Source organism: Petaurus breviceps, unplaced genomic scaffold, assembly GCF_028583685.1.
Source record: "Petaurus breviceps papuanus isolate PSGF00001 unplaced genomic scaffold, PetGlider_PUasm1.0 91133, whole genome shotgun sequence".
NCBI lineage: Eukaryota > Metazoa > Chordata > Mammalia > Diprotodontia > Petauridae > Petaurus > Petaurus breviceps.
Genome location: NW_027187419.1, coordinates 100,060,282 through 100,081,923, shown reverse-complemented (window position 1 = coordinate 100,081,923; position 21,642 = coordinate 100,060,282).

Below are 21,642 nucleotides of genomic sequence, written 5' to 3'. Positions count from 1 at the left end.
ACTGCAGGTGCAAAAGGAGGCCATGCTCTCCCCTTTCTTTCCCCTTGTGCTTCCTTTCCCTCTTCTAGACAACTGTTCAGTGACACGAGCTGAATATATTATCTCCCCAAACTGTTCTGTTGTACATCCAGGAAAAGGACTTGATTACTCAACCCATGTTTCCAGGAGTCTTATTTTGGATCTTTTGTGGAGCCATAGGAAAAGTGCTGAGCATACTCTCTGTTTTGTTTTGCGATTTGCCTACTGGGCACGTTGTGTGTGTATCCCCCGAGCTTCAACAGATGATCTCTCCATTGAGGTTGTAACATATCTATATTTAGGAAATCATAAAAGATGTATAAGATGTAAAAATGAGGAAAGAGACAAAATGTCTTCTGGGTATGGGGAAAAGAGCAAAAAGTAATTGAGCTCTTTGGATGGCTGGATCCTCTTCTCACTCAGCAATCCATGCAAGTTGACTTCACTCTTAGCTGACCAAGTATTTCACTGCATTATGTGATGTTAATAAACATTGAGGTGATGGGAGGAAATTAAGGAGGAGAGGTCGTCAGTGAAAATATAGTTCAAACGGTCTATGGACTCTCCTAGAGTTAGCATCTCTGGATCTCACATTAGATGAAATGTGAGAATCAAGGAAGGAATAGATACAGGGACATGCCTTTTGCAGCCGTCATCTCTATTAAGGTCACATATAATCACCCATTCCTGGAGTGTTGTTGTCAGCACATGAGCTTTCTGGCAACACTGATAGATCCTTTCAAATGGAGGGTGGTTTTCATGGTTTTCTTGCAGGCCCGTTGCCCATGGACATGATGCTAAGGCTTCTGAATTCCAGAGGCAGACATTACAAGAACAAACTCTGCTTTGTTTCCACCAGGACATGTGTTTCTGTGAAGAAAGTAAAAGGCAAGAGATTTAGAGATTAAAATGAAAATAAAAGATTAGAGCATAGGAGGTAAGGACAGAACTAAAAGGGAGAAGTGAAGAATATGGAGGCAAAGACCCATACAGATGCGATGAATGACCTTATTAAGTTTTCACCCTTATTTTCTGGTCCCATTTTGCATTTGTAATAAACAATACATGTAAGCACTATATCATTTTTTTTCTATGCAGAAACTCCATGAATATGCAGTACGTATTTGTCTATATTGCTTTTAAGTTTTGAGTTCCTAAAAGCTTTTGTCTAAGTAGCCACAGCAGCCTAGTATCATGCCTGACACATAGTAGGCACTTTGATTGAGTAATTAATAAAGGCTTGTCAAGTGTAATTAAATTAATATGAGTATTCATTTCATTTAAAAAGGGTTGTTGAGAGAATCAAAGAGGTTATTAGAAGGCCAGCTCCCTTGTTAGTAGAAATTGTTTCATTTTTTTGTACTTGTAACCTACTGACAAACATATAGTAGGCATTTATTAAATCCTCATTGAATTGAATTAAAATAGATACTAATTTTCTTTGTACGGGGTTTTAATGAGAATATAAAGAGATTGCGTACAGGGAAAACCCTTTGAAAACTATGCTTATATAAATGCAAGGCATTACTATTGTCATTATTTTTCTTCACAATCACACCCTCAAAGGTGTTGTCCACAGCTGGATTAAGTATATGCATACCTGGATTAAACACCTTTGATCCTTAAGGGACTAAAAACACTAGATTTAACTCTATTTTTTTAAAAGGAGGTAAAGCCAATCACTCCCCTTGTTAAGGTGTCATGAAACCATAAGTACCGTAGTATTGTTAATGCAACACTCTTTGTGTTTTTCCAGTCCTTTATTCAGGAAAGGTGACTTTCTCAATTATTGAGATAAGCTATATAATTTCCTGTTAAGAGCTCCCTCTCCTTCACTGGTATAGCTAGCTAGGAAACTTTTCCAGAGCTGGAAGCTCTGCCTAATGACATCTATAATCCTATGAAAAGGACAAGAGTTCATAGGATGGACAAGAGTCTCCAGCATGGATGGGATTGTTCTCTACATTGGAGCAAGGAGGAGTCACTTAGTTAGTTGATGTCATTTGCTGTTATTAAGCACCTACTTTAAAATAGTTTTTAAGCCTCTATGTTACTTGTTTGTTTGTTTTTGCTTTTTTTTTTTTTGGAGGGCAATTGGGGTTAAGTGACTTGCCCAAGGAAACATGGCTAGTTTTTGTGTTAAGTGTCTGAAGCCAAATTTGAACTCAAGTCCTCCTGACTCCAAGGCCGGTGCTCTATTCACTGTGCCACCTAGCTGCCCCTCCTGTGTTATTTGTTTTTAGCATTCACCCTAAGCTTCAGTTTGGCTTTGCCATTCCTGACATCATTCTTATAGGACCTTTCTTATTAAGCCCTCTTTCCCCAATCTGTCAAACTGCTGGTAACAAACATTCTCATATTAATTGAAAAGGGTAAAACTTCTAGGTGGAGTGCTCAATGTCTTGCAGATAGGTATTTAAGTCAGGTTGGTGGCTCAGTACATAGTCCCCTGGACTTGGGGTCGGGAAAATCTGAGTTCAAATCCTGACACAGACACTACTAGCTGGGTGAGTCTGAGCAAGTCACTTAATCTCTCTCAACCTCATCTGTAAAAATAATAATAGTACTTACCTACTTAATGATATGTTATCTTTGCAAGTCTTTTTTTTTTAATGTATTTAGAATTTTATTTTTCCCCAGTTACATGTAAAAACAATTTTTAACTTTTTTAAAAATTTTGAGTTTCAAATTCTCTCCCTCCTGCCCCTATCCCCTCATTGAGAAGGCAAGCAATTTAATATAGATTATATATATGCAGTCATGCAAAGCATATTTCAATATTAGTCATATTATGAAAGAACAAACAAGCCCCCCAAAATAAAGTAAAAAAAGTATGCTTCAATTTGCATTCAGACTCTATGAGTTCTTTCTTTCAGACTGAATAGCATTTTTCATCATAAGTCCTTGAGAATTGTCTTAGATCATTGTATTGCTGAGAATAGCTACCGTGTTTCCCCAATAATAAGACACTGTCTTATTACTTTTTTGGACAGAAAAACACCAGAGGGCTTATTTTCAGGGGAGGGCTTATTTTAATGAACATTGACAGCAATTTTGATAAACAGCTCTCCTCCGCGACACTGCTCTCAATGGCGCCAGCAAGCAAATCACTGGGGAAGAACAGGATGACACGCTCACTGCTGCAGCTCTGATTGGATGCAGCTCGGAGCGCAGCGTGCGTTTCACCGGGGGGGGGCGGAGACGGTGCATACAGAGGGTACCGTAATGTAGTGTGTAGCGCAGGGGATCACCTTCACTACAGTAGCAATCTCAATAGGGCTTATTTTCGGGGGAGGGCTTATTTTAGAGGAATCTTACACAGTAAGGGGAGGGCTTATTTTCGGGATAGGTCTTATTATCAGGGAAACACGGTAAGTCATTCACAGCTGTCCATCTTTATGTTATTGCTGTTACTATATACAAAGTTCTTCTGGTTCTTTGGATTTCACTTTGCATCAGTTCATATAAGTCTTTCCAGGTTTTTCTGAAGCCATCCTGCTCATCACTTCTAGCACAATAATATTTTGTCATAATCACATACCACAACTTGTTCAGCAATTCCCCAATTGATGGGCATCCCCTCAATTTCTTATTCTTTGCCACCAGAAAAGAGCTGCTATAAATATTTTTGTACATCTATGTCCTTTTCCTTTTGGCTTTTATTTCTTTGGGATACAGACCTAATAGTGGTAGTATTGGATCAAAGGACATTCCTTCTTTTTGGTTTTATAGTTTTGGTTTTTATGGTTTTATAGTTTGGGCATAGTTCCAAATCACTCTACAAAATGGTTGAATCAGTTCACAATTCCACCAACAATGCATTAGTACCTCAATTTTCTCATATCTCCTCCAACATCTGTCATTTTCCTTTTCTGTCATATTAGATAATTTGATAAGTGTGAGATTGTACCTCAGAATTGTTTTAATGTGCATTTCTCCAATCAGCAGTGATGTAGAACATTTTTATATGCTTATAGATACCTTTGATTACTTCACCTGAAAACTGCCTATTCATATTCTTTAACTATAAATGGTCAGTTGGGGAATGACTCTTTATTTTTATAAATTTGCCTCAGTTTTCTATATATTTGAGAAATGAGACCTTTATCAGAGAAACCTGCTGTAAATTTTTTTTTAAGCAATTGGGGTTAAGTAACTTGCTCAAGGTTACACGGCCAGTTATTTCTGGGTGTGGTGCTAAGTATCTGAGCCCAGATTCGATCCCAGGTTATCCCAACTCTGGGGCCAGTGCTCTTACTCGCTGTGCTACCTGGTCACCCCTGTAAAATTTTTTTGTACAGTTATGATTGCTAACTGTATATTCCTCCATCCTATTTCCCCCCCTGCTTATTCTACTCCCTCTCTATCCTTTCACCTGGTCTCTCCTTAAAAGTTTCTTGCTTCTGACTACCACCTCCCCCAATCTGCCCTCCCTTCTATCAGTTCCATCCCTACCTTCTTGTATTCCCTTCTCCTCCTACTTTCCTATAGTGTAAGATAGATTTTTATGCCCAACTAAGTATGTTATTCCCTCTTTGAGCCAATTCCAATGAGAGTATATCTTTGTAAGTCTTAAAGTGATAAATAAATGCTAGCTATTAATATGATTAAAATACATTCAAATGCAAATTTAATAACAATAATTACAAAGCTACCAACACTTTTTGAGCCATGGTAGGAGTAGGAGGTGAAAAAGAATAATCAATTGCTCATTTATGGAGCACATATTGACCCACATGGTCAGTATATGCTAGGATCTGTATAGGATATAAATATGTATAAGATCTGGCCCTTCTCTTTAAGGAGTCTAGAGTAGCTTACATTCATCTAGCACTTTAGAATGCACAAAGTGCCTTCTCCTGTACCCCCAGTGACCCTGAGAAGTAAATAGTGAATATGTTTATCTCCATTTTAGGGATAATGACAATAGTTCATATGTATATAGCACTTTAAAGTTTCCAAAGAGTCTTCTGCACAAGAACTTGTGAAATAGGTGCTACAAATGTTATTATCCCCATTTTACAGATGAGGAGACTGAGTCTTAGAGAGTTGCTTTGGGCAAGTCCCTTAACTTTTCTGAACTTCAATCTCTTCATCCATGAGAAGATTGAACCAGATGATCCCTTCTTCTAGCTCCAAAGTCTATACTCTTAAGTTTTGGTGATAGTATTCAAACTCTTTTTGCTCAACCACATTATTTCCCTAAGGTGAATATACATGGCAAAATGAGAGAAAAATAATAGATGGTTTGTAGCTAAGTGCTAAATTGTGTAGTAATTAAATTCTAGGTCAAATAGGGTAATATAGAAAACATTTTTGCAAAACTCAAGGCAAGGCACTATATAAGGGTCACATATGATGAATTAATAGGTGATACCAAGAAGGATTTCATCTTGGAAAGTCAGAGCATGAAATAATTGTTCTTTGGTCTTTCTCTAGTTCTAGGAGAATAGGAACTCCTTAAGGGCAGGAACTGTTTTTTGGTTTTGTCTTGGTTTCTCCAGCCCCTAGCAGAGCACCTGGAATGTAGTAGACACCTGAGAAATATTTGTCACTGCTGACATTGTTAGTAAGCATTAAGAATTAGTTACTGTCCATTGCAAGGATGACCTTATCCAATAATGATAACACCTGGCTGGACTGTCATCAGATTAGCAGATTTCAAAACCCAACTGATGCTACACTTGGGGGTGAGGAGAGAGTCTTGACCTTTATTCTTCATCCTCAGCTCTCTGATGAAAATGATTTTTCTGTGCCCTGTATCTTGCATTGGAAGCAGACGAAATTCTTTTCATTAATGTACTGGACCCAAGTTTATTTTGAAATGATGAGTTTTAATAATGAGTGAGGAAAGAAACCTGAGTCTTCTATTTCTCTCAGTCATTCTTCCTGCTAGGGGTGGGAGGGCAGAAATCAAGAGAGGAAAGAAAATAGTTTAAATAAAGAGGTTGCATTCATTCCTCTGTCTCTTATTTGAGGGTATGTCTCAACTATGAAATTTGTACAAGAATATTTGTCACTTGCAGTATCATAAATTGGGAAACGCAAGATTAACAAGATAGCCCTATAAGACTGATGTCAGGAGTGGTAAGGCAAAGAATCAGCTGAGGCTTGTCGTGAATACTAGACACACTAAAAAAGAGGCTTTAACAATTTTTTTCCTATTATAAACTTAATAACTAACAACAAAAACCAAGTAATTAAATGACTCTTCTCTGAACTGATGCAGATGACAATGAATCCATGCTGGCCCATCCTATGGGACTCATGTCCTTTTCATTAGGATCATAGATCCAGAGTTGGTACCTCTGTAAGTCATCTATTCCAGCTTCCTCATTTTACAAATGAGGAAATCAAGGCCCAGAGAGGTTAAATCATTTCCCCAAGAGCACCCAGGTAAGTGGCAGAGGCAAGATTTGAAACCATTCTCCTGGACTCCAAACTCATTGCTCTTTCTATTGAACAATACTGCCTACCTGTCTTCCTAACAACAGAGTAAGCTCCCTGAGTGCAGGTCCTATCTTTTCTCTTCTCCCTTAGGGACTCTAGCACATGGCTGGGTGTGTAGAAATGAAGATGGAGACTGAGCTCTGATTGAGGCTCATCCCACCCTCTACTCTCATTGGCTCCTCCTCTCTACCAGTCTTTATCCCTGCTTTCTTTCTTAGGGCAATATAACTGTCATTAACTCTATTTGCATTTCCTGCTCTGGGTTAAATTTCTCTCTCTTGGGCAAACAGCCAACATTTTACAAAACCCTAAACAGCCCACCCTAGTTCTACCTGTATAAGTCATCAATCTCTCACGATATCTTTTTGAACAAGTTAGAGAGAAGACGGCTGGAAAGTATAATTAGATGAAACCAGAACCAGAGGAATGAAGAGACAATATGGTGAAAGAATACTGAGTTTGGAGTCAAGGGATCTGGGTTAAAATCCCAGTTCTATCATTTATATTCTATATGCCTTGGACAAAAGTCACTTAGCCTCTTCAAGCTTCAGTTTTCTCATCTGTAAAATGATGTTGGTTAGCCTAGAAGATCCCTTAGGTCTCATCCAGCTCTAAATCTATGAGCCAACCATCTGATGTTATGAATAGTGTTTCCATTGAGTGGTGAAAATAATAGTTGACATTTATATAAAACTTTATGGTTTGCAAGTTCTATGTAATGTCTGTTGCTGTACAAACATTATCTCATCTGGTCCTTGTAATAACCCTGTGAGGTAGGCACTGTAGTTATTATTACCCCCATAAAAATAATGAATAGATCAATGTCAGCTTGGAGGGAGGTTTCTGGCAGAATGCCACAAATTCTGTCCTTGGCCCCGTTCTCAACATTTTTATCAATGATTTAGATGAAAGCATAAGTGGCATATTTATCACATTTGTGAATGCTACAAAACTGCAAGGGATAGCTAGCTTGTTAGATGACAGAATCTGGATTCACAAAAAATCTTAACAAGTCAGAACAAGGGGTTCAATGCACCAAAGTGATAGTATTTTAAGATATGTAGATGGGTTTTCTAATTATATAAATGTGGTTTGTGGGTGGTACATGAACCTGGGTTTGAAAGGAAGGCTTCCTCCTGAATGCTCTTCAAGGGAAGGGTAGTTCTTAGCTTACACTCACCAGTTTAGAGCTTCCTCAACAAATGTCAGTTATACAAATGACCATCATAAATAGGAAAAGTAAGTAAACCCAGTTGTCCAAGAAAAACACCATCAGGAATTGAAGAAGTTCTATATGTTATAATACACCAAAGCATACATAAGAGTGAATGAACTATTCAGCTAGCAGCAAGATCAGAGTTTAGCTCAAACCAGAAGAGAGAGAATGATCTCATACAGGGAAGGTCCTCTCTTAGAAGACTCTAGAATTACAGGCCCTGGAGATCAGAAACATGATAGAACCATAGATATCTTCAATTTGGAAGTCTTCAGTCTGGTATTCAAAAATCTGTCTTTCCCCACCATGTCCCTGGAAGTTCTTTCTTCATGTGTCTCTCCCAAGAGTCTCTGGAACCAATTGTTTAAGTCCCTTTCATGTGTACACAGTGTCATGTTCAGCATTCTCTCAGCCAGTCAGGAGAAATAGCTTGCTCTGCACACATTGCATGTAGCACAAGGATGTCCTTCAGGGAAGTGCCTCAAGCCCACCCACTCTGGATGGGGCTACTCTAAAGATAAAATGTGAAATTTGCTACATGGTTCAATAAATACAGCTATACAAGTAAGTACAGGATATGAGCAACATGGCTATAATATAGATTATGTGGGAGAAAAAACATGAACCTGTAGCTTTCAGTGGACCACAAACTCAAGAGTCTCATATATTAGACAAGCTAGTGTAATCTTTCCACTTATTAACAGAAGCATGGTGAGAACAGAACAAGAGAGGAGGTACTCCCTGGACTCTGTCTTGTTCAGACTACCTCTGGAGTACTTGGTTCAGTTGTTAGAACCATGTTTTACATAGAACACTGATAAACTTGAGCAAATGAAGAAGGCAGCCAGGATGATGAGAGGACTGGAAACTAGGCCATACGAGAATCTGTTGGATGAACTTGGAATGTTTAACCGGGAGGTGGCGGGAAAACCAGAGAGGATATGATAAACCTCTTCAAGTATTTGAAAAGTTCTTTTATGAAAGAAGAATTGGACCCAGAGGGCAGAACTAAGGAAAATAGTGTTATTGAGAGGCAATGAGGGACATCAAAATTGGACAGTATAAATAACTAAGCACTGAGATAAGTACACAAACATCTATTGAGCCTCTAAGAGCAATCAATCAACAAGCATTTATTAAAGACCTACTATGTGCTAGAAATTGTGCTTTTGCATACCTAGCACCATCCTTAGCACTGAGGGCTGTAAACAGATACAAAATTTAAGATTCAATTCCTACCCTCAAGGGGCTTAAAACTTATTTGGGAAGATAAAATAAACATACTTAAAAAGACAAAAATGCTTCAGTAAATAAGCTTCAAGTAAGTGGTATGGATAATAAGGCTTGAATGATTACATTTTTGTGGGGAGAAAGATTTTAAAAATATTTTTATGAACATAAGTCCTTTACCCTATCTAATGTAAGCCAGTGGCTTTATTGCTAATGGTTTCTAGCTATCTTCTTTCTCAACCTTGCCCCAACCTACCCCACCCCCACTCCTCTACCAGGAGTCGGGGGAGGAAGGGCAGAGAGATTTTCCTGTGCCCAATTCTGATCCCTCTGATCATATGTCTGCTCCTGACCTTTAAAAAGACTCTTCTTCCCATTTCTTCCTTTGCCTAGCCACCCTAGTGCACATTGGAGCATATTTCCCCAGGCAGTCAGCCAGCAAGAGCAATATAAGTACCCTGATTTCCCCCACCCCCAATAAGGCCCAAGAAAGAGTTAGGTGAAGTTAAGTATTAGTATTTCTTCTTTGAAATGGTCAGTACATGGCTACTTCAGGCTAAAGGATTTGTTGATATATAGCAAGGGTTAGATCCAAAACTAACACTGGGTTTGGCTAAAGTGATCATATTTCAAATCCATGACTGTGGGTTGGGAGGTGGGAGGGGGATGGGGTTGGATTGGAGATGAGAGAGAGGATAGTGGGAAAGAATAAAAAGGCAAGAGAGAAATGGATAGAAGATTAATGAGAAGGGAGCAAAGAAGAAAGAGAAGAGGGTTAAAAAAGGAGTAATGAAAGGAAGGGATCTTTTCCCCTAGTTTGGTGACTCCCAAGAGAATCCGGAAGAGCTAGTTCAGAGCTGGAGTCATTCCATTTGACAAGCATTTATTAAGCACCTGTTATGGGCTAAGCACTGTGTAAGAGACAAAAATAAAACCAAAAAAAGGATAGGATCTGCCTTTAGTCATCTGAGTCCAGAAGGCAAAAATGAATACTGTCCTGGTCAGTTTAGGACATCTGAGGGTCACCTTGGGCTTGGGACATCTTTCCATCCCCCCTCACTGACTCTGACCATAGCTCATTTGCATGATTCTGGCCAACTTTAAACCAGACTTCCTCCTGCAACAATTCACTCCCTGTACAACTGATAACAGCACACGAAACAGATTCTATTTGCCACCAGGATCTGAATTCCAGCCTATAAATGGTATAATAGTGGGGAAAGCTCTTAAAATAAACTGGCCTCCCTCCTCATCACTACCAGGCTGTTCTTACCACTCCCTGAGCTGACAGGGTTAGTCTTCAGAGTGGAGAAAAATTCTGCGGGCTCTGCTACTCAAAGTATTCTCTTCTCTCTACATTGTAATCCCTTTCCTGTGCTTCTCACTTGTCTATTGAGAAGCATAGATTAACTCCAAAGCTGCCTTCCCTAAAGAAAGCTCACAAAATAGGCCATTTAATTTTTTTCCTAATAGTTTGGCCACAAAGTCAAATGGATATAGTTTCTTCATTCTTTGTCTATGTCCAGAGACTCTTAACAATAATGGCTAGCATTTGCATAGCACTCAAAGGTTTACAAAGTGTTTTTAAGAATATGATTTCATTGTATCCTCATGATAAGCCTGGGAGGTAGGTACTATTAATATACCAATTTTATACAAATTAGGGAACTGAGGCAGTCAGAGACTAAGTGACTTGCTCAAGGTCACACAGCTAGAATCTGAAGTCAGATTTGGAATCAGGTCTAGAAACTGCACTACCTAACTGCCTCATCGTATTTTGGTGATTCCTCTGGAATGAAGCTTCCCTTTTTCTTTCTTTCTTCATTTTTAACAAAGCTTGAGAATGGAGAATGTTGTAAGTAGTTATTTTCTACACACTACTGGATGGGTTAGTAGTAGTTGTGGTTGGGGAAAAAGAGGTGTAACCCCAGACTCATAGCCCATTGGTATGGAACTTTCTCCTTTTTGGTGGAGATCAGTGCGCTGTGCCAGCATCTGGGGTGGGGCTGATTTTGTGAGAGAGACAGACAGACAGACAGACAGAGAGACAGAGACAGAGAGAGAGAAGAAGCCAGACTCTCTCCCTCTCAGAGATGAGAGCTCATCTCACGTCAGACTCTTCCCAGAATCTGAAGTGGAGTTGGCATCTTCTACCTTCTCTCTTGAAGCTGGAAGCCAAAAGTGCCCAAAGTCTGGTCTGAAGAAAAACTGGAAGACTTCTCTTCTCTCCTGCTCTCACCAACTCTGCCTGTCCTCTGCCACATTGATGCAAGCATAGGGCATTGATCTCCACCTTTAAGGAGAGGATCCCATCCCAATGGACCTTGGAACTAGGGTTACAGAGTTTGACAGACAATGGTGTTGCCTTAACCTCTCAAGGGTGGCTTAAAAAATTCCAGAGACATAATCTATGGATAATTAATCATTTTATTAATATTGCTAGTATTTTAATAAAAAGGTCGTTGGTGCTCTCAAATGGAAGAGACAATCATGGCAGTGGGGCTTGCGGCTTATCTACCCTTGGAAGAGGGGTTCCTGAGGGTGGCAGTCAGCTCTGATTTGTTAATAATTAATGAGAGAATGAATATTCTAATGAGGAACTGGACCTTTTCTAATCAACTTTGATTATGTCATTTACTTCTAAGTTATCCAGCCTTGGGTAATCTTTTCAAAGAATTTATACCTACCCAAACCTGAGTAGAAGATTGGGTGGGCTCTAACCAACACTGAGGAGAGTTCATTCAATTTCATTATCAGTAATGTCCTTCAAGTGACTGAACTTTGAAATGAAGACTGTAGAAAATGGGGGAACTCTGAATTTCTCCAAATCACTGGTTATTAATAACCATTTTTCTCAGTGGTCCAAAGACTGAGATTAGCAAAAATGATAATAATGATAATAAATGTTTGCAAAGTCTGGTTACCTGAGAGTGGGAGAAGCACAACCTAAGTTGAATGTGGTCTCTGAAGGTTTATGCCAAAAGGAATAACTGAGACCCCTCTGTAGAGTGAGAAGGAGAGAGAACTACAGCCCACTTCATCCAGAGAGGAAGGAGGGAGCAACCTAGTGAGAGAAATAGTGGGGAGAAACCTACCTCATGTAGCACATCTCCTGGCTTTGTGCTTAAGAGTACAGGACTTGGAATCAGGAGCCTTAGTTATTTCTGTAAAATTAAGAATAATAACACCTGCAACCTACTTTACAAAGTTGTTTTGAGGCTCAAACATATAATAACTGGAAAATGATCTCTCAAACCTCAAAGTGCACTATCAGTGTTTGCTACTGTGGCAGTTTTGGCCTTAGACAACAAAGTTTCTAACAAAGAGGTGCTTTGAAATGCTTCCTTCTTATGGATAAAGGTAATAGTATAATGAAATCACATCCTCTGAGGTTTTACTCACTTCATATAAAGTCACAAGATAACAACAATCTTTCTGCCCCCATCCCTCAGCCTCTGACCTATATAAGGTTCTTTTGTCTTTGTCACTTTCTTCCTGGTTATCATAAATGCTCAAAAGAACATGATTTTAATATGAAAGGATTAAGATAGACCTTAAGAAAACAGATAAAGCTTTCAAATATTTTTTGCAGCAATTTCCCCCTTTGTGATCATACTTTGAAAATCAAACATGAATTGTAGGATGTTTTATCTTGTTATCACACAGTTTTGATGGAAAAGTTTCCCCCAAAACCAATACTTTATTCTTTGTTTTAAGAATTATGACATACCTGTGCTTAAAGCCTAAATTTGCTAAATATAAGGCAAAATAAATTTATTTTGAAAAAATTTAGCATAATTTTTAAAGATACAATCCCAATCAAACTTTTTTTTCTTCTGTTGACTGCAAAATGTTTCAAGTTGATGAATTTTCAATGAGCTTTCTTCCACCTCCTGCACTTAATTCAATAGGCAATTCGGTGGCCAGGGAGAGTCATTGAGTAGAGGAGTGACCTGCTCAGAGTGATGCCAGAAAGATTCCACTGCAGTGTGAAAGCACAGAATGGAAGGGAGATAGTCTGGATAGTGAGGAGAACTGGTTAGGAAGCTATTATCTTACTCTAGTTAAGAAGAGAGCATTTAAACAAGTGTGACTGCAGGCTGGGAGCAGCTAGGTGGCACAGTGGATAGAGTGCTGAACCTGTAGTCAGGGAGACTCATCAACCTGGGTTAAAATCTGACTTCAGACACTTACTAGCTGTGTGACCCTGGCCAAGTCACTTAACCTTTTTGTGCCTCAGTTTCCTCATCTGTAAAATGAACTGGAGAAGGAAATGGCAAAGCACTCCAATATCTCTGCCAAGAAAACCCCAAATGAATTCATGGAGAGTTGGACACAATTGAACAACAGCAGAAACAAGAATCAGAATTAATAGTAGTCTAACTCTAATAGCATTTACCCTAGAGCTTAGAACGTATTGTGAGGATGGGTGATGAGTGGGAGGGTTAGTTACTTCAGTACCAAAATGTCCTTATTAGAAAATAGTCCCCTGCTTACCATGAGTTGAGGAGTGCAGTAGAATGAACTAGCAGACACATGAACAGTATTGGAATGGGCTTCAGCTTCTGTAGCATCATCTTATTTCACAATAAATACAGATAAAAGGGGAAACAACAAAAGAAAATAGTCCCTTGGAACAGACCCTGGAAACAATGTTATGCCAAGCTTCCAAAATATTAAGATCAATAATTCAAATTTATCATTAAACATTCAGAATTTCCTACTTGTATGGCATGACCCTTGGGGAAGCCAGTTAACCTCTATGAGCCTCAATTTCCTCTTCTGTAAAATGAGGGGGTTGGACTAGTTGACCTTGGAGGTTCATTCCAGCTCTTTCTGTGATCTATGATTCTATGATCTGCCTGCCTTGTGTTTTGGGGGATGGAAATTGGCTCATTCTCCTCTAGAGGTTAGCTCGAGGACAAATTCATTCAATCTTTTCTGTTGCCCTGGTATCTGTCTACAGGATTGTGATAACTGATAGTGATATTAATAAATAGCCTGTAGGCGTGTATTATAATAAACTTTGCTATTGAGTTGGGGGGTGGGTGGGGGCCAGTGGACTGTAGTCTTGAACATGATGGTCCTCACATTTTTCAAAATGGTCACCTTCACTTTTTAAAGTGTGAATCAAAAATAGAGGGGTGGGGGTGGTGGTGAATATAAAATCCACTTTTACTGCAGCTGAAAGCTGGTGTGGCGCACGATTTGATCTGAAATTAAAAAAGGGTGACAAATAAGGGAATCATTTTTAGTTCAGATAAATCAACTCTCTTATTATTCCAAAGCAAATATTAGTGGGTTGAATGAATCCCAAGCTGCAGACATTTCTCAAGTCTATTTTTAAACTCAAACTGGCTATTTCCCAAAAAGAAGAGATGGAGAAAAAAACATAACCCTATTGGCAGTAAAGACTTTACCTTATTTCAGTGAATTTTCTGCAGGAGGGGCAAAAAAAAGATAGCATTGTGCAAGGTGAAGCTGAGAGAAAGGAGAACAGACAGAAGGAGCCATGAAGATAGACATTACAAAGAACATTACAAAAAAAGCAGAGTACTTTTCAGAGTACTTCAGAAAGAACAAAGTACCCAAGAAAACCTGACTCTTTTTCCACTTTGGGGATGACTAGAAACAGTATCAGATGAAATAAATATTTGTTGTTTTTGAAAGAACTGAGAACAATAAAAGCAAAAAAAAAAACAATTAAATTGTTCTCAGGGTTGATCAACAAGGCTCTAGCTGCAAGGAAGGGTCTTTATAGAATATTTCTAAGAAGATATTTGAGTGATTTTGGTAATGCCTCAGAGAGTTTATAAAAGTGTTGCTCATTAACATCTTTGTCTCTATATTTTTTCCTCTGACCATAAGACCATTGCTGCATAAGGACTTGCCACTCAAAACAACTAAATAAAAATTAGCAAAATTTCTACAAAGGGAAAAAGGGCTAACAGAGAAATCCCAAAATATGTCAGGCATGCTGTAGATTCAGAAATATTCTTTCTGTCTCAGGGCAGGTTATGTAATCTGCAGTCATAAACAAATGAAGAGCTCTCTGTGTCAGGTGCTTGGCTCTTTCTAATAGGTGAAATAATCTGTGAGTTGGGGGGAAGAACAGGAAAAGGAGGTTAAAGAGTGTGAGGAGGAATTGGGGTTCTAATCCTATCACTACTCTCCATGACTCATTCTTCACAGTCTAGCAACCAAACTTTGAGAAGGCAAGCTCCATAAATTACAAACCTCCTCCATTCCCCCCCGCCAGAAAAAAAAAATGTTCAATTCAGGAACAGTACTGGAGTAGAATCACAAATGCAGTGGTGAATCATTGCTAGAGTAGATATATTGTGTTAAAAAAAAAAAAGGTCATGACAAATCTTTCTGAATTGCGAAAGGAAGAGACAAATGCATTTCCATTTTGCTGTGAATAAAAAAGGTAACAAGACCACAAAGGACTTAAATGCAGTCTTGAGAATAAAATAGAGTGAACATATTAAGCTGTAGTTAAGAAGAAAAAGAGAAGAGAAAATTAAGAAGTGAAGCAAAAATATAATTTATTTAATATATGTTGCAATTTTTATTACAATAATTTATTTAAAGTACATTCTATTTTTCATTACAATAATTTATTTAATATGCATTGCAAAATTGGACTTGAAGAGGCCAAAGCACCAGGCTCCTTGGCTAAGGATTCAGGGTGAAAGAAAGAGATAAATTTCATAAAGATAAATGCAAAAAAGTACATTCTTAGCCAACCTAACCTTTGGGGTGGAGAGAACTTTTCATCAATAGTGTCTTGGGGTACCCCAAAGTGTTTCCTGCTGTCACCAAGGGTAGGGCAAAACTCTCACAGTTTTCAAACTTAAAGTAACTATTAAAAAGTCTGTCTAATTTGACTCTTGTCTCTTTATTTTTTAATTTTTTAAAATTTTTTTGCTTTTTGAAGGGCAATTTGGGGTTGACTTGCCCAAGGTCACATGGCTAGTTTTTGTGTTAAGTGTCTGAGACCAGATTTGAACTCAGGTCCTCCTGACTCCAGGGCCAGTGCTCTATTCATTGTGCCACCTTGCGGCCCCCATTTGACTCATCTTTTGGAAGAACGGGGCAATCAAATATATTCACATTGCAAGAGAATTACAAGGAATCCTAAGTGGTTAGAGGTAACTACTTCAGAACCTCTGAATGCTTAGAACTTAAAAATGCTTCCTAGCTATACATCTCAGGAGGTGTAAATCAGAGGATGTGTAGCTAGAGAGGGCTACATCCCAGCACCTATCCGTCCATCCCAGGCTGGAGGGCTACACACACTCGGGCTGTCTCAGAGGTCCTGTGTAAGAGAACCTAGGCCTCTTACAATATTTGAGGCCTCTAATTATAATTTTTAAAATGAAGATACATTGAGACAAAAATCAAGATTAGGGACCGAAACTGTGATTCCATTGATTATAAGGAATTCCTGACAAGGAAGTTCTGCTAATCAGTACAAGGTGATGCCTTCTCTGTAATTTATAGTCTGAGAAAGTTAACAAGCAATTATTAAGTAATTTGTGCCAGGCACTGTGCTAAGCACTGAGGATTCAAAGAAAGGCAAGAAACAGCCCCTGCCCTCAAGGGGCTCACATTCTTTTTTTTTTAATTGTTTAATTTTTAAATTAATTTGTTTGTTTCCTTTTAGTTTACAGGATTCAATTCCACAATTCCTTGAGTTTCACATTTTGTCCCCCTCCCTCTCCTCCCCCACCATGGCTGCATATAGTCAAGTATAGGATCTGTAAATACTTTCACATTATACATTAGTCAGGTTATAAAGACAGATTGTATCAGATGGAATGAAAAATGGTAAAGAAGACATAAAACCAAACAAGAGAAGGAAAAAGATCAGGCATTTTGCTTCCACCTGGATATAAACTCAGTTCTTTCTACTTCTTTCTCTGGACGCACATATTTCTCTCCATTATGAGTCTTTTTTTTTTTTACATATATACATATATTTGAATATTTGATTTTAAAACTTTCAATTCCAGATTCATTCCCTTCCCCCCCCTGCCACCCACCCCCACTGGGGAGACAAGCAGTTCAGTATAGGTTGTACATGTGTGGCTAATGCAAAACAATAACATAGTAGATGTATTGTAAAAGACTGACTGTATTTCCCTTCCTCATATCCCACCTCCCACTTGTTCTATTCTCTACTTTGATCCTGTCCCTTTTCAAAAGTGGGTGCTTCCAACTTCCCTCCCCCCAAGCCTGCCCTCCCTTCCATCATCCCTCCTCACATCCCCTTCCCCCCCTATTCTCCTGCAGGGTGAGATCCCCTATTTAGTGTGTATTTCCCTCCCTCCTCAAGCCAGACTCAATAGGAATAAGGTTGACCCATTCCCTTTTGCCTTCCTATTCTTCCCCTCCATTGTAACCATTTTCCCTTGCCTCTTCTGTATGAGATAGTTGCCCCACTCTGTCTCTCCCCATCTCCTCTCATTATATTCCTCTCACCTCTTAATTTCACCTTTTAAGTATCATCCCTTCCTGTTAAATTGGTCCCGTGCCCTCTATCTATGTATACCTGAAAACGTATATACACACATTCACATATGTATTCATATGCCCACATACCCTCATATAAAGACATATATATACATACATATACATATATATATGTATATATATGTACATATTTCTAATCCCTTCAACTACTGAGAAAAGTTTCATAAGTTACAATTATTGTTTTTCCATGTAAGAATGTTAATAGTTCAACTTTGGCCAGGTGGCTCAGCGAGCAAGAGCACCGGCCCCAGTGCCGGGACGACCCGGATCAAATCCGGGCCCAGACATCCAGCTCCACACCCAGAAACAACAACTGGCCATGCAACCCCGAGCAAGCCACTCAACCCCGATTGCTTCAAAAAAAAAAAATAGTTCAACTTTGATAAGTTCCTTATGATTTCTTTTCCCTGTTTACCTTCTCATGCTTCTCTTGCTTCTTGTATCTGAATGTCAAATTTTCTATTCAACTCTGGTTTTTTCAGCAAGAATGCTTGAAAGTCCTGTATTCCACTGAATGACCATATTTTCCCCTGAAACATGATACTCAGTTTTGCTGGGTAGGTGACTCTTGGTTTTAATCCCAGCTCCCTTGACCTCCAGAATATCACATTCCAGGCCCTTCAATCCCTCAGTGTAGAAGCTGCCAGATCCTGGGTTATCCTGATTGTGTTTCCACAATATTCAAATTGTTTCTTCCTGGCTGCTTGTAATATTCTCTCCTTAATCTGGGAATTCTGGAACCTGGCTATAATATTCCTAGGAGTTTTCTTTTTGGGATCTTTTTCAGGAGGTGATCGGTGGATTCTTTCAACCTCTATTTTGCCCTCTCGCTCCAAAACATCAGGGCAGTTTTCTTTGAGAACTTCCTGGAGGATGCTTTCCAGGCTCTTACTTTGATCATGGCTCTCAGGCAGTCCAATAATTTTTAAATTATCTCTCCTGGATCTATTTTCCAGGTCAGTGGTTTTTCCCATGAGATATTTCACATTGCCTTCTATTCTTTCATTTGTTTGGATCTGTTTGACAGCATCTTGATTTCTCATAAAGTCATTAGCTTCCATTTGCTCCAATCTAATTCTGAAGCAATGATTCTCCTCAGTGAGCTTTTGAGATTCTTTTTCCATCTGGCAAATTCGACTTTTTAAGGCATTCTTCTCCTCATTGCCTTTTTGAGCCTCCTTTGCCATTTGAGTCAGTCTGTTTTTTAAGGTATTATTTTCTTCAGTCAGGCTGTTGACTCTCATTTCATAATTTTCTTGCATTGTTCTCATTTCTCCTCCCAATTTTTCCTCCACTTCTCTTATCTGCTTCTTAAGGTCCTCTATGGCCTGTAACCAGCTTGTATTTTCCTTTGAAGCTTTTGGTGCAGGAGTTCTGACTTCACTGATTTCCTCCTGTTCCATGCCTTGCTGCTTCTTATCCCCAAAATAGGAGTGTAATGTTGGAATCTTCTGTCTGCTTTGTTTCCTTTGCCTGCTCATTTTGCCACTCAATGATTTGACTTTTGGGCTTTTTGCCAGAGTAGGACTCCGCCACCAGACAGGGGAGTTTTCGTCCCAAACACTGGGGTTTTCTCAGCTGCCGGAGGTATTAGATGGGCGCCCTCTCCAAGGTCTCCACACGCTCTGGCAAGCTGGACACACACCCCAGGACCTCCACCCTAGACTGCAATCCAGATCCAAACAGGTTAAAGCAAGAGTGATTACCCTTCAGACTGGTGGTTGGTCCCCCCACACTCTGCAGGCCAGGAGCTGAAGCCGCCACGTGGCGCTGGCAGGCTGTGCCAGTGTCTCAGCGGTTTCTCGCCCTGGGCGGTAAAAGCCCTGCACTCCCACTTACTGGGTCCCAAAGTCCAGACTGCACTGGCCTCTCACCTTGTCCTTCGCATCTGTGTGTTCATAAATCTGGAAACGGCCACAGCTGCTGCTGATCTGGAGTCCCTCCGGCTGGCGGCTGGTCAGGCCCACCCTGGGGCCAAAGCCTCGGTGTGGGGCTGGGCTCCGCTCCCAGAGCGCTGCGCTGGCCGATTCCTGCTGGCCTGCTGGGCTGTTCTCAGCATGAGGTTAGCCTCTCTGCGCCATCCTGTGGGTTCTGCAGCTCCCATTATGAGTCTTTTGGGATTGATTTATATCACTGCATTGCTGAGAAGAGTCCAGTCTATCAAAGTTGGTCATCACACATACTTTGTGTCTGTAATTGTGTACAAATTTCTCCTGGTTCTACTCTTCTCACTCAGCATCAGTTTGTATAAGCTTCTCCAGGTAAATATGAAGACTGTCTGCTCCTCGTTTCTTATAGCACAATAGTATTCCATAACATGCATATATCTCAACTTGTTCAGCCATTCCCCAATTGATGGGCACCAAAGGGCTCACATTCTAATGGAGGCACAACATGTAAATGTCTAGAGACATGTAGACAGATGGATAGATAAAGAGATGGATGGATATCTGGATAGGTGGCACAAGGTATAGAGTGCCAAGCCTGGAGTCAGGAAAACTCATCATCCTGAGTTCAAATTTAGCCTCAGACACTTACTAGCTGTGTGACCCTGGGCAAGTCACCTAACTCTGCTTCAGTTTCCTCATCTGTAAAATGAGAAGAAAATGATGAACCACTCCAATATCTTTGCCAAGAAAACCCCAAATGGGGTCATGGAGAGTTGGACATGACTGAAAAACAACTGAACAAACAACAGATATATAGATTTCAAATAGATGATAGAGAGATGATTTGGATAGCCATAGATATATATCTATCATCTATCTCTATGAGACTGGATTTCAACTGAATCTTGAAGGAATCCAAAGAAACTAAAAAGTGGACTTAATAGGGCAGAGTGTTCCTGAGCATGCCTAGAAAACATAGGCGTTAAGTAACATGCCCAGAGCCACCCCGTTAGTATGTGTCAGAGGTGGGACCTAAACCTAGGTCATCCTGACCTTGAGACCTACCCTCTACACCAGACTACCTCTCATTAGAATAAAATAGGGCACTGAAAAAAAACCCACCATAGTTTTAATTTATTTTTCTTTAATAGATGCTTTTGTAGATTTTTCCTGTTCTACTGTTTAAATTTTTAAGTAAAAACCCAGCTTCCATGCAATGTTGCCTACTGAGGTCATTTCAAATTGTCAGGTCCTATAGTTGAATAGATGTAATGGCTTTTCTGCCTCCTTCCTTTGGCCCTAATCATACCTCGCTACAAATAGCTACCAAAGCAGGGTTTTTAGAAAAGCATTATCAGAAACCTTTCTAGACCTCAGAATAATGTGGCAGAGAGCTGGCAGTCTAGAAAGGCAACTAGGGGAGTAAAGGATGAAATGGATCTGCTTTTACTGGGAGCAGAAAGGAGGGCTCTGTCCTGGCCATATCCAAGTCTTAATTATCTTTTTTAGGCAAGTCAAATTTTTTCATTTAATAATAAATAACTCAAGAGGGGTCAAGGGGCTGACCATCCCTGTTTGCTAGTGTTTGCAGAGGAAGCAGAAAAGAGTGGTGACCTCTATCCACACTGTTTCTGTTCAGCCGTTTTTCAGTCATGTCTGACTCTTCATGACCCCATTTGGGGTTTTCTTGGCAAAGATACTGGAGTGGTTTGTCATTTCCTTCTCTGGCTCATTTTACAGATGAGGAAACTGAGGCAAACAGGGTTAATTGACTTGCCCAGAGTCACACAGCTATTAAGTGTCTACGGTCAGATTTGAACTCAAGTCTTCCTGATCCCAGGGTCTGTGCCTAGCACAGTGCCTGGATTATCTCTTGACAAATGAAATGATTGGCAAATTGATTGATTAATATTATATGCCCTAAAAAGGTCAAAATGTGGAGTTAAATCTCAATCTTTATAAAATATTTTTGGAATTATATAATTTGCCTGCTGATTCTTGTGAAATATGCCAGGGTTTGTATCCAAATAAGATGTCACTGACCCAGTATCAGCAGGATCTATAATTTGAGTTGTTTCTCTAATTATAGGGATGGATTTCCACAGATGTATTGAGGCTCTTTTCTCCTGTTCCTCTTGGGGCGGGGCAGGGGCAGGAATGAGAAGGAGGACATTTTCAAGATGGTTAGCTGAATTTGGAGCTGTGGATTTTGGTTATAACTAGTTATATACTCTAATGGGGCAGTTAGGTGGTATGGCAGAGAAAGCACCAGACCTGGAGTCAGGAAGACCTGAGTCCAAA